The 16,350-nt window shown below is 46.4% G+C and overlaps 1 protein-coding gene across 1 annotated transcript in view; it reads right to left on the reverse strand.

The window, feature by feature from the left end:
- Nucleotides 1–7,408, reverse strand: part of Tanc1 (tetratricopeptide repeat, ankyrin repeat and coiled-coil containing 1) — a 227,565-nt gene extending 220,157 nt beyond the window's left edge. The window contains exon 1 of the mRNA XM_050121991.1: nucleotides 6,870–7,408. The gene's annotated coding sequence lies outside the window, so the exon portion shown is untranslated. The remainder of the gene's footprint in view (nucleotides 1–6,869) is intronic.
- Between the last annotated feature and the right edge of the window lie 8,942 nt (nucleotides 7,409–16,350).

The raw sequence follows: 16,350 nt of genomic DNA on the forward strand, positions 1-16,350 counted from the left end.
CGGATGTCCGATATTTACATTATGATTCATAACAGTAGCAAAATTACAGTTCGAAGTAGCAACGAAATAATGTTATGGTTGGGGGTCACCACAACATGAGGAACTGTGTTAAAGGGTTACAGCACTAGGGAGGTTGAGAACCAATGATCTGAGGCAAGCACAGCAATGAGGGCACCAGTCAGCTCCACGAGGAGTAAAATGCTCCTCACACAAGCCAAGTGACAGGTGCTGAGCAGATCGACACGCAGGGCGTACCCATATACGAATATTAGTAAAGCTGTTTTGGTTTGGGTTTTTTTTTTTTTCTCTCCTTAGAAAAGCTCTGCTATTTCCTTCTCTCCCATACTAGATTGTATGGCACATTCTGCTTTGGTAACCACTGTCTTATACAATAATAAAAACTATTTTCCTCAGAGAGGTTAGAAGTAGTGGGAGCTCGAGGGCAGCTGAGAAGCCACTGTGGTTTTCGGTCCCTTCAACCTTTGCATGGTGCTAGACCACTCCAAGCCTCATGCAATGCTGCAGATAAACAAGTCATACTGGTGTCACAAACCTGCATTAATCAGTCACTGACAGCTCGCATAGCCACAGTGAATTATCTTGATGTAAATGCAAGCTTCTCTCCCTGGGGCAGGAGACACACCCAGCTTACCCATGAAGATGTGGTCAATTGAAAAGTTATCAAAAGCAGAATAGTGACCATTGGTGGGGCAGGGATGGCACAGGTCTTTAATCCCAACACACTGGAGGCAGAGGTAGGCGGGTCTCTGCGTTCAAGGCCAGCCTAGAACTCACAGAGTGAGTTCCAGGATAGCCAGGGCTACACAGAGAAACCCTGTCTCAAAAAAAAAAAAAAAAGGCAGAATTGTGGTAGGAAATAATGCACCCCCACCCCCACCCCTCGCCCCGCACCCAAGCCAGCGAATCATGAACGAGCCTAAGCCTCGTCAGAATAACCACCCGAGGCCAGTTCCCATTCCGAATAAATAAACGGTGGTGGGTTGGTCTAGTTCACAAGAAGCAAGGGAGGCCGGGACACAGAATGTTGCTGCATGCAGAACCGTCACTGTGTCTGCAGGACAACGAGAGAACTACCTCTTTCGTTTCCATGGATATTTTTAAAAAATTCACACATCTAGTTCCACATCAGCAAGTACTCAATAAACATCAATAATTGATGATATGAATCTCAAGGAATTTAGAGCAAAGCCTGGCAGTTGAGAGGGGATCATATAAGAGACTGTGTGGGAGCCATGACCAGCCCGAAGTTCTTAGAAGTAATTCAATACCCCCTTTACACAAATGGCTATACACCGGAGACTTAATCCCTGGAGAATGTGGACAAGTCTCTGCTTTCCAGACTACAGGCGCATACGTCATAAAGACACTAAGAATGTTGACATGCTTTTGCCATTTGGGTATGTTTTTAAGCCCAGCCAATAGCACCTCTAGAAATCATCTATGCTGTGCTGCTCTTTGTTTTCCTAGTCCCCGCCTCTTCCATCCACAATAACCTCCTCTATGGGACACTGTCGCCCACGGTCCCATCTTGTGGCTTTAATGGGGTCGGCCAACTGGAACTCTTCTTTGGCCAATCTGGGTTCTTTCACACTTTTCTCAGGTTGGCACTAAAGGCAAAGAGGTGGCTTCTTGATGCTATGAGGTTCTGGAGCCACCACGGGGCCAAAGGCTGAGCTAGGACACAGTGACTTAATACATGCATCCCATCTGGGACAAAGAGCTCCAACAGTCTCAAGGGAGATTTCTGTCCAAAGACATCAAAGGTCAAAATGGATTACCTGGTTACGGGTAACACGTGCAATGGATTTGGTAGCTAGTCATTAAAACAGAACCAAAGAATGTTCAACACAGAGAATGCATGTATGACAAGAAAAAGTGTATCGCATGATCACACACTGACCCTGAACTGCACACAGGCAGTTTATACATCTTTATTTGCAAGACATCTTTCATGCCTTCAAAGCTATATGTAATATGTACCATTTCGCTTCAGTACATCCTTTGTGCGAAAGGGCCATGCACAGTTAACTATTTCTTCCACTCTCTCCACCCCTCTGATAAGCAAATAATAATAATAAGCAAATCCACCACAGGTGTGTGACCCTAGGTACGCCGAGTAAGGCAAGGAAGGCGCTGAGTCACTGTGGTTCTATGTGACGAGGCTGAACAGTCGGGGTTCACACCTATCTACAATGAATAGTGGCTGGGAAGCTTCGGGACTAATAAGTTCTCTCATGTTAAAGCGAAATCCATGCCGAAATCCATGGTCTATGTCCTGTCACTGCAACCTTTTTCTTGCCCTTGACATTTCTGTCTATGAGAGGCTTCTTTCCAGGACATTCTCCTTGATCACCCACACTCACAGAAGCCCTTAAAGACAATACTCACTCTACAGAGACAACTGTCCCGCAACACAGCAAACGAGACCAGAACGCCTTTCACTAACCACAAGATAATGCTTCTAAGAGCCTTCTTCATGTCCCCTTTACTGACCGCCTTCCGACTTTACTGGGAAACACTGCTTCACGGTGTTTCTGCTTTCGCTCCCCAGGGACAGGGCAACAGCATCAGATTTACCAGTCAGTGAACAGATGCTGACACATCTTCCTTTGAGCTTAAACCCCATTTCTTAATATTCTGCAAAGACAGTCCTCCAAAGGTAAGTTTTAAAAGCAGACTATGAAGCCACAAGTTGTGTCGCATACCTGTGTAATCTCAGCACACAGAAGCCTGGGGCAGGGAGAGGACAGTTTGAAGCCAGACTAGGCTACACGGTAAGACCTTCTGTCAAAAGCAACACATAAATAAATGCTTTCTACGGACAAGTTGCTCAATCATAAAAGACCTTACATGGAGCCACCGAGATGCCTCAGTGGGCCAAAGGGCTTCTGGGTGAGACCAACAACCTGAGTTCAATTCCCAGAAAAGCAGGAGAAAACTACCTCCAGAAGTTGTCTTCTGACCTACACACACACAACATGGCATGCACACTCACGTGTGCACACACAGATCAAATAAGAAATCAAATAAAAGCTGTAAAGTGACCAGCTTCCAGACTGAGGGTCCGGCTGCACGTCGTACTCCTTAAACCGGCAGGCAGGAACCCAGTAGGCCAACAGCGAAAATGGGTCACTGTACCCTCCGACTGCTTCACCATTTAACCATGAAAAGAGACTTACACAGCATAGAAAACGCTACAGAATCGATCTATGTACTCAGTAGGAAGCACGCACAGCTCCAAGAAAGGGATGTTCAGCCAGGCTTTAGACTTAGTCTGACAGAAGCCGAGATGAAAGGCCAAGGATGTGCTCATCCTTGTTTTTAAAAGGACGTTGATGTGAGAAGGGATTTCCGCAAGGAACGCTATCACAGAGACATATCTGGAATATAAATCAAGGTAGACCCTGAAGCCTACTTGATAAAAAGAAAAGAAAAGAAATTGAAAGTAAACAAATGATTGATTAGAGGTACGTGACTTTCTGGAACTCTCCTAGGGAAAATGATCAGTTATCATTACTAGAGAATGGTGTTTAAGCCTTCATATCAAAGCAGAGCCAGAGGCCCTGGGGTTCTCAAACCAAAACAACCATAATGAAACTCTGTGAGAAGCTGCCACACGTTCTGCTTGTCAAGCGTTAGTGAATTCACGTGAATGAAGGGAGATACAGGGAGAGGAACAAAATAAAAGGGACCTGTGGGGCTCAAGTTCAAAGCTACCACAGGTGATATCCGGCAACCTAATCTAACTTCCTGGGCCCTGGGTGACTCAACTGAGAGGTTCGGGGACAGAATGTGGATTGGAGCTCTTTATACTTGTGGCTACACTGTCCTGATTTACAACACAGGCTCCAAAATTCCTAGATTGCCCCAACTCTCATAGCCACAAAGTTGCAATGGTCATCCCTTTTGGGGATGATCCTTAAGGAAACCAAAGCCCTGAAAGGCTTACTAGCCGTGGGGAGCAAATGCTTCTGTAAGCTGGGGAGAGGGAGTTTTACAACTAGAAGTGTTTAGAAGACAGTTCAGAGTCAAGCTTGGTGATGCACAGCTTTCATCTCAGCACTTGGGAGGCAGAGGCAGGCAGATCTCCGCTGAGTCCAAGGGCAGCCTAGTCTACATAATATAGTGAGTTCCAGGACAGCCAGGACTACATGGTGAGACCCTATCTCAAACTAATAAACAACAAACAAGTTAAGAAAGAGACCGTTCTGGAGACTCACACAATTCCACCACAGCATATGTGTCTGAGTATGTGTGTAAATAAACTAACGGTTCCATAATAAAAATAAAAGTTTGTTCTCCACACCCCCTCCCCCAACAAGGCCTCATGTGTGTTGGACAAGAACATAAACGCGTTTTTCTAACTAGGAAATTCTCGGCCGAACAGAAACAAAATCTTTTTACTATTGAGTTTTAAGTGCCTGGTGGAAACAGACCTCCCTCCCTCCCAACTATGCTGGCAAGCCTCATTATAATATGGATTACAGCTCTACTAGCAGAGAGGGACAGGGCTTTTAATGTTCTCTGGGAGATAAAGAATTAATCAGCAACCCAGAAAAGAAGTTGTCTAAAAATGGATGATGTAGTCAAAGTTAATTCCATTGTCTCTAAAATTGTGCCCTCAATCACCCAGCATCAAAACCCCACTATGGCAACAAACAAACTGTATGTGGTTAAAGAGACAGAATGTCCTTCTGGCTGTTATGGAAAGCAGAAAAGGGCTGACTATGAATCGGTGATGTTTCAGCTCCACGACGAACATGAATTATGATAATTGAGGCATTCTGGTGGTTAAACCAAAAGAGCAGGAAAACCAATACTTTGAGTTCCAGCAAAAGTCAAGTTTGTGGCGCCAGGAACATGCAAGTGACCTTACACTTATTTCTGGACTTCCCTGGCTCCACCAAAATCAATGAGACCATTTCCCATCCCTTACTGTCAAATCACAGCAGCTGGGATGCCTGGACACATCGACTTGGCAGGTAAGAAGAAATCTCCAGGAAAGAGTCTCGAGTAAAGTCAGATACGAAACTTCTCTTTACAAGGCATACTTTTCATTGTAAAAGCACCAACAAGATCTATTTATGATGCTCTCTGACTGACACCCACAAGCATTCTGGCTGACACAAACTTTGCAGATTGTAGGGAAGTCCCTGTGAGCTCTTTTAAGTACCCAGATGAGCACAACACTCAGAACTGCCACCATAATGAGCACCTCACAGGCGCTCATAAATTCTTTCATTCCCAGCAATCAAGAAGCAGCTGTTAAAATCCAGGAATCTTCCTAGTAGCAGATCTGAAATACCTCCGGGCTGCCCACAGAAGCTTCACAACTGCTTTCTTCTCTTCCTCCCTCCCCCACCCCAGGAGTGCCAGCCTGGCAGGATAAAGATGACCCAGGAAGGGGGGGAGTGGGGTGAAGGGGAGTAGCGGATCTGGTGAAAGTAGAGACGCAAGCTCCCTTCTTTTTCACCACAAAGAAAAACCAACCCCCTGTGCCAGCCAACCAAGTTTCTCCTTCCCTCCCCCAGCACACTAACTTAGGCAGTCTGATGAGTCTGGCATTTCCAGAGTTCGCGACCTCGACCGCCCTGAGCCCTTCCTAAAAGATTTTGAACCAGGAGCCAGCGGCGTCCGAGCTCCTTTCCAGGTTAAGGCTCAGCTTGCCTTTACCTTTTAACCCGCTGGGACGCTACTTCTGGGGTCAAGTTCAAGATGAAGGTACCCTCCTCGTCTCCCTGAGTTCATTCCGCAAGAAATGTAACACTGAGACGAGCCCCACACTACTCCAGGCACAAGGGTCTGAGGCTCCCAAGCAGGAGCCTAGGCAGCCTGAAGACGACTGTCACAGCCACAGCCCGGCGTCCACCGCCCTCGGCCGCGGCGCCGCGTTTCTACCTGGCCACGGCCGCATTTCCTCCCGGAGCCTCTACACAATTAGTCAAGTAAGTTTTGGGAACGCCAGTCCAGAGATCTTGCTGTCAGCAAACACGCTACACAATGCCCAGGGCTTCCTTCCCCGCCAGCCGTTCCGGAAAGAACCGCGCCGAGCCCGGGGGGGGGGGGGGGGCAACACATACCCAAAAGTCCTCCAGGAAGAACCTGAATCCTCATAAAGCCTCCAAAGTAATCATTCATCACCCAAGGACAAGAAGACTCGAAATCTTGACCCTGCCCTCCACTTCGCTGGCACTAAAAGAAAAACCCTCAAGGACTGATCCCAAATCATCACCCCACCACCGCCACCACCACGGGAAGAAATTCGCGTGCATATGCGAGTCGCAGCCTGCAGGAGCGAAGCACTCACTTTCAAGACCACAGAGGACGACACGGTTCGCCCCCCGCTGAAGTTCGCTCGGCAACTTCGCGACCCGCGCACCCCGGCACTCGAGACCGAGACCCCGCGGTGCCACGCGCCCCGCCCGCACGACCCCCACCCCCACCCCAGGTGCCCTGCGCAGCCCAGGCCCTGTCTAGCCAAGGGACAGAGGAGGCGGAGGAGGGACCGCTGGGAAAGTCCGCGCGCCGCGTGATCCCGGTGTCCCCCCCGGCCCGGCTCTGCTGCAACCCGTTCCTCCCGGCGCGCAGGAAACGGCCTGCACCGACTCCCCGGCAGCGCTAAGCCCGAGGCCGGGAGTGCCCGGCTTGCCCGCGCCTATTCCCGGAAAGCTCCCGTTGTGCGCGGCGGAGCGGGGGAGGGCAGGGGCGTCCCGAAACTTTCCCACCAGCCTCGCTCTCATTTCCCGGGCTGCCTCCCCGGGACCCTGCCTCCCCGCCAGCTCTGGCCACTGACCCGGGCAGCGGACGCCCGGAGGCCCGCAGCGACGCCCGGGCAGACTGGAGTTTACCTGCCAGGAAAGTTTCCAGCTTCCGACGCGGTTCCCACCCCGGGGGGCCGGGCCTCAGGGCGCGGCGGGCTGAGCGCTCGGCGGTGGCGGCGGCGGCTCCTGCGGCGGATCCCGAGCCCGGCTCCCGCAGCTGCCACCGCGGAGGCAGCGCTCGGGCCCGTCCCCCCCCGCCTCGCTCGGCCCACACCGGGACCTCATTGGCAGCGCGAGTCCCCGCCCTTGCGCGTGTTCCGGAAGGCACCTTCCTTGTGCGCGCCCGCTGGGGCTGCGCCTCCCGCGCCCCTCCCGCCTGAAGCTGCCGGGGCTCTGCGACCCGCTGGGGCGCGGCACGCGAACTTTCTGCCGGGCGCCTCCGCCCCTCCTCTCCCAGCCTGTTCCCTGCGGGAAGCCAAGCTTCCCAGGAGAAGGTTTGCTCCCCTGGGGGCTCCGCCTAGGCGTCTGCCTGTGGGACAGGACCAGAAGTGCGCTTAGTCGCCCCCCTCTCTCTCTCTTTTTTTTTTCAACCGTTTTAAAATCCGTAAAGTGACCCGGCCTTCGGTCTACGCTGCTCTTTAAAAGCGTCGGAGGAGGACATATGGGAGCAATTAGCCAAGCTGAAGTTTCCTCGGATGCCTTAGGGTGGCTTTGTTGGCTTTTCTTCCCCCTCGCTTAACTATACGCAAACAAACACACTTTCTGGTTCCAAAATGGGCTAAGAGAGATGGACAGTAAATCTCATCCACTACACCTTTTTCTGTGCAAAAGTGAATTGGGGGTGCTCGCGGGGTCAGTGATTGCCCAGGGTCGGGGAGTCCACCGCCTCCTCCAAATCTGTGACTGGCGATGCGGGTCTGGGCTAAGTCCACTGGCCAGCGCATAGCTTCCTTGTCAGGAGGAGGAGTCCTGAAGGGGGAACAGACAAAGATGCTATTATTATGTAGGCTGGTGGCAGTAAATTGAACTCCCTAGTTCCCAAAATGTTTTGTTATTCCCAACAAACAGAAGGCCAAGAATGGCATAGGATAGATGGGTCCTCCAGAACCTCCCAGGAACCCAGGCAGTCAGTTTACATGGAAGGAGTCTCAACCCACTCTGTTCCCAAAGCCCTTTGGACCCCCTTTCTTTGCAGAAGGATCAAGTAGAAATTCCAAAAGGAACTGAGCACAGGACGCCCATCCGTGTGCACAGAGTGAAGAATACAGAAGGCGCTATAAATGACTTTATGCGCAACCCCTAACCTTTGCTGTGGCAAACCCGCCTTTAAAGACAACTGTGTTTTAAACAATTTTCCCTATAAAAACTTCAACCTCACGTAGAGCTTCCCAGTATAAAGATAACAGCAGGAATGGTGTTCATATTTAAAGTTCCTGTGAAAAGCGGCAGGAAGCAAAAGGCCACACCATCTCTCTGTAATAAATAAAAGATGACCAAAATGGGCTGGATATTTTTTACTCGTACATTCAAAGGCCCGATTATCACGATATTTATATTTAAGCAGCAACACTATCCCAGCCTTTCCTCAAGCAAAGCAGGACATGAATATTCAAAGCAAGCAAGCAAGAGCATAGCTCGGGAAGCAGGAGAAGTTTGGACAGCCTTCCCCGCGCTGACATGCCTGGTTGATAAAAACCAGAGTGATGTTTGATGAACTTCTCTTGGAATACAGTGTGTAAGAGTAGCCACTTTCAACCACAGATCACAAAGGTAGCCGGCAACAATAAGATAACGACATCAACTCAGCAGTCAGTCCAGTCTGAAATCCTAAGATGGATGAGAAACTCCTGAAGAAAAAAACAGGTACAACTTCCTGCCTCGGGCTTGTCCGTAGTGGGCAAAATGGATAGGTGACTGGTGCAATTCATAATGTTTTGCGCCTTCCTCTTGGGCTATCCTCGACTCTTCCCAAACTTTAATGAACTTGCTTAAAGAGCCTTGGAGACGATCAAGTTTCTTCACCTCTCCCCTCAGACTTGACCAAGTAGCAAGGAGAGCAAGCACAGAAAGTAAATATGCTAGTTTCTTGCATCACCTTTATTTCTGGTTGAAAAGGGCTTGGTTTTATAGTTTCAGAAGTCAAGGGCACTCATGAAGAAATCTCACCACTGCCTGGTTAGGGGTGCTTAACATTCTATACAGGCAGGGAGCTAGCAAATGTGATATTTGTACACAGAAGGGCACTGTTTCCCCTTCTTCCGGTAGTGTTTACATAATCCGAACTACTTGTTATTAAGCACAACCCGATCTCCTGCTCCAAACGATTTCGTTATATACAGAACGTGGTACTGAGAACATCAAAGCTGTCTTAACCTGTGAGTGAAAATGATACATGTTAGAAAAGTTAAGACCCAAGGTACAACAGAGTAAAGAAAAAAATCATGGATGAGAATAAAAAAACGGGGGGGAGGGGCACATGACATGTAAGGACGACCAGAATCTCTTCTAAGACTTCTTAAGAAGTCTCTTCTTGAGCTGGCCCCTTGCACTCAGGAGAGATGGCCCCCATCCCTCACCACAAGTGAAAGTGAACCAACCCAAGGGCGTGGGTATGGGGGAGCTGACTCCTCCTGCCGGAGGTGTGTGGTCCCAGTGGTCGGGACTGACCAGCTTGGCTACCACGGCAGGCCCACAGCCTGGTCTTGGGTTGACCCACCCTAGCATCTACGCTATCTAGGACCCGCTGGAGCTCCTGAAGCGGTGAGACACAAGATCTCCAAGACTTGGGACAGACACAAGATATCCCAGAGGAGCTCAGGTGAGGATCTAGTGAGGATGGTGCACCCGGAAGCAGAGGCCTTGAACCAGACCACTGCTACGAACGTGCTGATAAAGCTGACGGGACAAAGAGATATACAATGCCACCAGGATGAATGGAGAGGTGTTGGAGAGGCAGGAAAGAAGGGGAAGCAAAGAGATTTTTCTGTTCTTGTTTTGGTTTGTTTGGAGGGGGTTGTTTTTATTTCGTTTGCTTGTTTTGTTTTCTTTTGTAAGGGGGTGCAGCAGAGATGGGGGGAATATGGAGGGACTGGGAGATGAGCAGAATTGGGGTGCATGATGTGAAACTTCCAAAGACTCAATAGAAAAGTTAAATTTTTAAAAGTGTGTTCTTAATATGTAAAGTATTAGCTGAACACAAGTTCAAACAATGAATTTTCATGCTTTGAAAACTACCTGCTTTTCCCTTAAATAATAATAAAAGGTGCTTTTAGCTGGTTATTAGGCAGCTTTGTATTTTCTGGGGCAACAGAGGCTCATGAATCACCACTCGCTTTTCTTGGGGCTCTCCACTAAACCAGTTTTAAAAGTTCCCTAATTCCTTGTCTAGGCCAGGTGGTGGTACATGCCTTTAATCCCAGCACTCAGGAGGCAGAGCCAGGCAAACCTCTGTGAGTTCAAGGCCAGCCTGGTCTACAAGAGTTCATTCCAGGACAGGTTCCAAAGCTACAGAGAAACCCTGTCTTGAAAAACAAACAAAAAAAAACTAAATAAATAAAGTTCCCTAATTCCTTGTGTGTTTCCGACAACTGAAGGAGGAAGAGGGAACCGTAGATTGCACAGATACTCTGAGCCACACACATTCCCACATTCCTCATATATACATGTGATCTCCTGGGTTGCATGTGGAAATTTTCTGGCACTCTGCCAACAATGTAGCTTTTCTCAGCAGACCCAAAGAAAAGAGCAACTATGAAACTGGTTATTTTACCGCACAGTTTACTGCCCAGGGCAATAGACTGAGGAAGGCATGAGAAAAGAATGTGCCTCGTGAGTGTTGCTGTATTTTCTCCCCCTTGGTCAGATTCCTGCGTAGCTCTATTTTAAATCAAGTCTAATTTAGGTTCCTAGCCAGTGTTTATTATGGGATGTGTAGTATAGGCCACATTGTAAGAAGTAAAGAGTTTTTAAGTTTAAACTTAAGCGCCAAATGAAATTTTAAAAATTAATAATATAAGGTAAGAAATCCAAACTTAAGCACACACTTCTCCTTCCTTGGAGGGTCTTTCAAGAGTTGCAGAATTCGTTCTTTTCTTTCGGTTTGTTCATTCCTCCTCTGCTTTTTTTAACATTTTGAGAAAGAAAAGAAAAAAATAAAGACCTGGGGAATAATAAAATAAATTGGGTATAGTTGTACATCATTTGAGAAAAGCAATGAAATTCACTGCCCCATACAGTCCCTGTATGTGCAGTGATGCATAGTCTCACGGGTTTGCTAACACCGTGGTCATACGGGCTGATGGCGGACATTCCTCCAGGGGTTCAGAAATCCACTGCTCCACTCAGTTGGCCAGGCGGTTAAAGGAGTCATGGTCAAACGCATGGCCTGGCAATAGTGTAGGAACTCATCCAACACAGGGAGTCATTTAAATGGATAAGAAACCCAGTGAGGGGGGGCTGGAGAGATGGCTCAGTGGTTAAGAGCATTGCCTGCTCTTCCAAAGGTCCTGAGTTCAATTCCCAGCAACCACATGGTGGCTCACAACCATCTGTAATAAGGTCTGGTGCCCTCTTCTGGCCTTCGGCATACACAGATTATATACATAATAAATAATAAATAAATATTAAAAAAAAATAAACCCAGTGAGGGACAAGAGTAGGAGAAATAGATTGAGGGGTTCACATTGCATTATAAGATATGGGAATAGAGCTGGAAAGATGGCTCGGCTGGTAAAGACATCTGCCACCAAGCATAGTAACCTGAGCTGCATCCCTGGGACCAACAGAGTAAAGGAGAGAGCCACTTCCCCAAGGCTGGTCTCTGAAAATGAATGCATAAATAAATAAATGTAATAAATTTTTTTTGATCCAAGGTTTAACTTTATCAGTAGTCTCAGAGTGTCACAGTGCAACCAACTACCCCGGTAATAAAACTTTTTAAAGACTGTGGGAATAGTTGAAGTCCTGGAAAAGTCTAGCTTAGAGTAACATGCAGTGTGAATAATTGGGTTGTTACTGTCGTTGCTGTAGCTGCTGTGTATCTAAACTGGGCTTCATCTTCAGATCCTTCTGCCTCAGCCAACCAGTGCTGGGATTATGGGAGTACACATTATCTGCCACATATAAAAATAGATTTATTCAAATCTTCTGATTGTGAAATGATCTGAAGACAGAAATGGATTTTTTTTTTTTCAGAAAAGGTGAGGTAATGCAATTGGGTACTAATCCAGCCATCACCTGCTGAATCTACTTATGATCACATGAAAGTAGCCTGCTGATTTGGAGAATAAAAGGTATATTTTACAGTTTCCTTCTTAGAAGTATGACTTCCCTTTTTCCACCAAGCTTTGTAAGAAGAAACACCAAAGTCAAAGTAGTAACATCTAGGTTGCTGCTCTGATTTTGTTCTATTTGTGATTACGGGCAACCCATCTAATCTTTTTGACCTGTGGTCCTCGTCTACAAAATTAGAAGGCTATAGCATCTCCGCCTCACAGGTCTGTTAGAAGAATAAACAAGATAAGATTTGTAAAAACTTAGTAAGTCGGAAAGTAGTCTGTGAAGGTTCATGTTGAGTTAATAGACAAGATGTTTTTCACCTCTTGTTACCAGGGGCCAGTATGCTTGGAGTAACCAGAACAATCCAGAATGCCCACATCTGCACTCTGAGAAAGAGTGACTTAACGATGATTCAGGAGGAGATAATAACACCAATTAAGTCCTCAGGGTCTCATCTGGGGGTAAATTGACAGTTCTTGTCTCAAACAGTAGCACACAGGAACAATTTACAAAGATTTGATTTTCTCCCATGTTAGTGTTAAAGAGGAAAAATTATAGTGCACATCCTATACTGACATACCTCGCTATATGCACATCAGCATACAAGTTGTTGGTTTTGCGGCAGGGTCTCATCTTATAGCCCTGGCTGGCCTCAAACCCCCTATGCAGAACAGACTGACCTCCACTTCACAAAGAGACAAATGTCTTCGCCTTCCAAGTGCTGGATTAAAAGCTTCATCACAACCAGTCTGGAAATTCGTTCTTTTGTTTGTTCATTTTCTTTTTGAGACAGGCTCTCACTGTGTGGTTCTGGCTGTCCTAAAACTTACTATGTAGACCAAGGTGGCCTTGAACTCAGAAACTTGCCTGTCTTTGCTGGGATTAAAGACAAATGCCAACACACATGGCCTTTGGCCTGGAAATTCTTAACTAAATAATGTAGTAATGTAAAGGATTTATTCCTTTAAGAAATCCTAGCTAGAAATTTTTGCAAGAGCCTTTACTATCTTATTTATACTACTTATAAATGGCTGTCCCTTTGGTCCTAGAAATAGGAAGCCTACATGCTAGTGAGATTATGAACTTGAACCTCTACAAAGAGTTTCCTAAGAGCAGTTGTTAAGGAAAACGGCTTTGCGTCTGAACATGGTGCCGGGCACTCGTTATACCAGCACTTGAAAGGCTAAGGCAGGAGAGTGATCATGTTTGAGGCCAGTCTGGGACGTCAACTGCCTTGAAAAACTTGGCATAGTAGCACATGTCATGCCAGCACTCTGGAGGTCAAGCCAAGAGAACTGAGATTGGAAGTCAAACCTGGACAACATCGGAAGATATTGCTCCAAAAGGAAGGAAAGAAAAGAAAATACAGGAAAGGAGGGTGGGGAGGGAGCTGTAAATATAGAGTGTTCTGCCAAACTGGAAACTCTAGTGATCAGTCTGCTGTTTCTACCTTTACAGTCACACAGCCCAACCTTGAAACGGATGGAGGCTGCTGGTATTATTGGTGAAGATAATCAATTTGATAGAACTAAGAGATTTTGACTATAAAAAGACAATGTAGTAAAGGCAATAGTAACTCTCATGCTGAAAGGAAAGTATATAAAACAGGATTCAGACTCTTAGAAAACCATTTTGAGCTAGTATCCACATTTTAGTAATTATTATTAACATGAAATAGTATCAGAAATAAAATAATTTTAGCACTTATAATTTAACTCTTAGAAGTTCTATTAAAGATCTAAACATCTGTCAGACGGTGGTGACGCAAACCTTTAATCTACTCCCAAGGCAGAGGCTAGTGGATCTCTGTGAGTGCAAGGCCAGCCTGGTCTACAAAGTGAGTTCCAGGACAGCCAGAACTGTAACACAGAGAAACCCTGTCTTGAAAAAAACAAACAAAGGATTTAAACATCTTAGAACTGAGACGGAGGCGGTTGAAACTCTTGCTTCTGTCTTCCTGTGTGTCATGTGTCTGTGTCATGTCACATGTAACACGAGTACATGTGATTCTCTATGAATATCAGAAAATATTAAATTCCCAGGCTTCATTAAAGGAGTCACCCTCACCTAGGGCATCTGCCCTGAAAACCAGCTGCTTGGTGAAAATGGGTTTGACTACTTAGCATTAGCTAAAATCCTGTTTCCTGTCAATGATTTTCAAGGTCTTCCAATGCCAACACCTGCGTTCACAGCTAGTCTATTGCTTGTTCCTCTTCTAGCTTTTCAATGGCTTTGAAAAGACTACCTGAAGGGAGAGAGATGACTGCTACAGTTACAGTAGAAACCAGTTAAAACAAGATGTCAGTGATTCAAAAGAAGACAGCCATCCCTGAGCGTTAGAATTAGATGGTATGCCCTCTGCCTCTTCAACTCCTTCTCAATTTTCCATGCCCAATCTTACCCCTGGGAATGTACCCAGATATTAGAGGCCTAAATCTTGTTGACCAAAAAATCCATTGAGGGGAATCTAATCTGGAAAGCTATGTTTAAAATATTGTTCAAAATCGAGGGGGGAGAGAGCATGCATAGAAATTAGAATACTCATCTATCACTCCTGGGGCTATGAAATGATATCACTTCTCTGAAAACACAGTGTGAGAGTTCCTTTAAAATAAATAAACGAACTAAATATGCAGCTGCCATATAACCCAGCAATTATACTCGTGGGCATTTATCCCAGAGAAATGAAGACTGACGTTCACAGGAAAACCTAAACACAAAATGCACACAACAGCTTTATTCATAATAGATGACAACTGGAAACAATCCGCGCCTGTTGAAGGATGAATGGGCAAATAAATTAATACGTAACTACTACTACTCAGAAGTAAAAAGGAATGAATTATTGTTATATACAACTTGTATTTTTCTCTGGGGAATTACACTGAATGAAACAAAACAAAAACAAAAAAACCTAGCTGGGTGTGGTGGCTCATCCCCAGGACTAGGAAGTCTAAGCAGGAAGGCGAAGTGTACATGGTGTCATGGGCTCCATGGTGAGTGGAGCTTGAGATCAGCGTGGGTTATTTAGTGAGACCTTGTCTCGAAAAACCACAAAGACAAAAGGGGAGAGAAGAGGGAGGGAAGGAGAGAGTTCTACAACTGCAGGGAACATGTTGCTCGATGGAACATTAATAAATTGTGTGCCAGCGGCGATTATTATCAGCGAATGACCACTCCAAACTCAGTATTGTCATAGGATAGTGAATGTTTTGCTCACAAAGCTGAGTTTGACTGGATCAGTCAAGCAGTGTTCACTAAGGGTTCTTTCTATGGTTGTACTCAGAACATAGCTGGGGAAAGGGCTGGGAAGAGTCAAGCAACTGGGAGCAAGAGGGCTGGGGCTTCTGGACATCTCTAGCTGTCCTGTACTTTCTCCACATGGTGGTCCCAGCATAACAAACCTCTCACACGGCAGCAGAAGGCTCCTGGAATGCATTCCCAGGACAACAGCAATAGCTACATCCCTTGCAAATCTAACTCAGATGCCACCCAGCATCCTTCAGTGCTGTTGTTGGGAGCTGGTGTCATCAAAAGACCTGGGACTTTGCAGACATGCTTGAGCAACAGTCTAGCTCTCCCTTTCCTACCTGAAATCTTTGGCAAGGTGGCTTTTTTTCCCCCTGCATCCTGAGGTGAATTATGCTATTCTGGAAGGTACATGTCTTTACTGAAGAAGCATTTATCAGGGTAGGGCATGAATATGAGCTAAGTGACAAAGTATTAGAGACAGACACCAAACTCTCCAAGTCTTTAAAGAGGGGTGTAGCAGGCTTTCTTTTGGATCACGCTAACCAGATCCCAAATCATGACACAACACGGAGACTTATAATTAGTTATGAATGCTCGACCTTACCTTATGCTTCCCCCTTAGCTCTTATGGCTTAATTTAACCTGTTTCTCTTCATCTATGTTTTGCCTCAGGGCTTTTTACCTTTCTTTCATTCTGTAAGTCCTATTCCTTGTCTGGCTCCAGGCACCTCCCTCTCTTTCTCATTCTCTTCTCTTTCAAGCCTAGAATCTTCCTCCTACTTAGTCTCACTGCCTGTCAGTCCCACCTGTCCCTCTTCTACCTAGCTATTGGCCATTAAGCTTTTTATTAGACCAATCAAGAGCTTTAGGCAGGCAAAGCAACACATTTTTTTTTTGTTTGCTTGTTTTTTGTTTTTTGAGACAGGGTTTCTCTGTGGTTTTGGAGCCTGTCCTGGAACTAGCTCTGTAAACCAGGCTGGTCTCGAACTCACAGGGATCCACCTGCCTCTGCCTCTCAAGTGCTGGGATTAAAGGCGTG

Source organism: Alexandromys fortis, unplaced genomic scaffold (assembly GCF_014885135.2).
Source record: "Alexandromys fortis isolate MF-2015 unplaced genomic scaffold, M_Fortis_MF-2015_v1.1 scaffold_8_9099976_23576923, whole genome shotgun sequence".
NCBI lineage: Eukaryota > Metazoa > Chordata > Mammalia > Rodentia > Cricetidae > Alexandromys > Alexandromys fortis.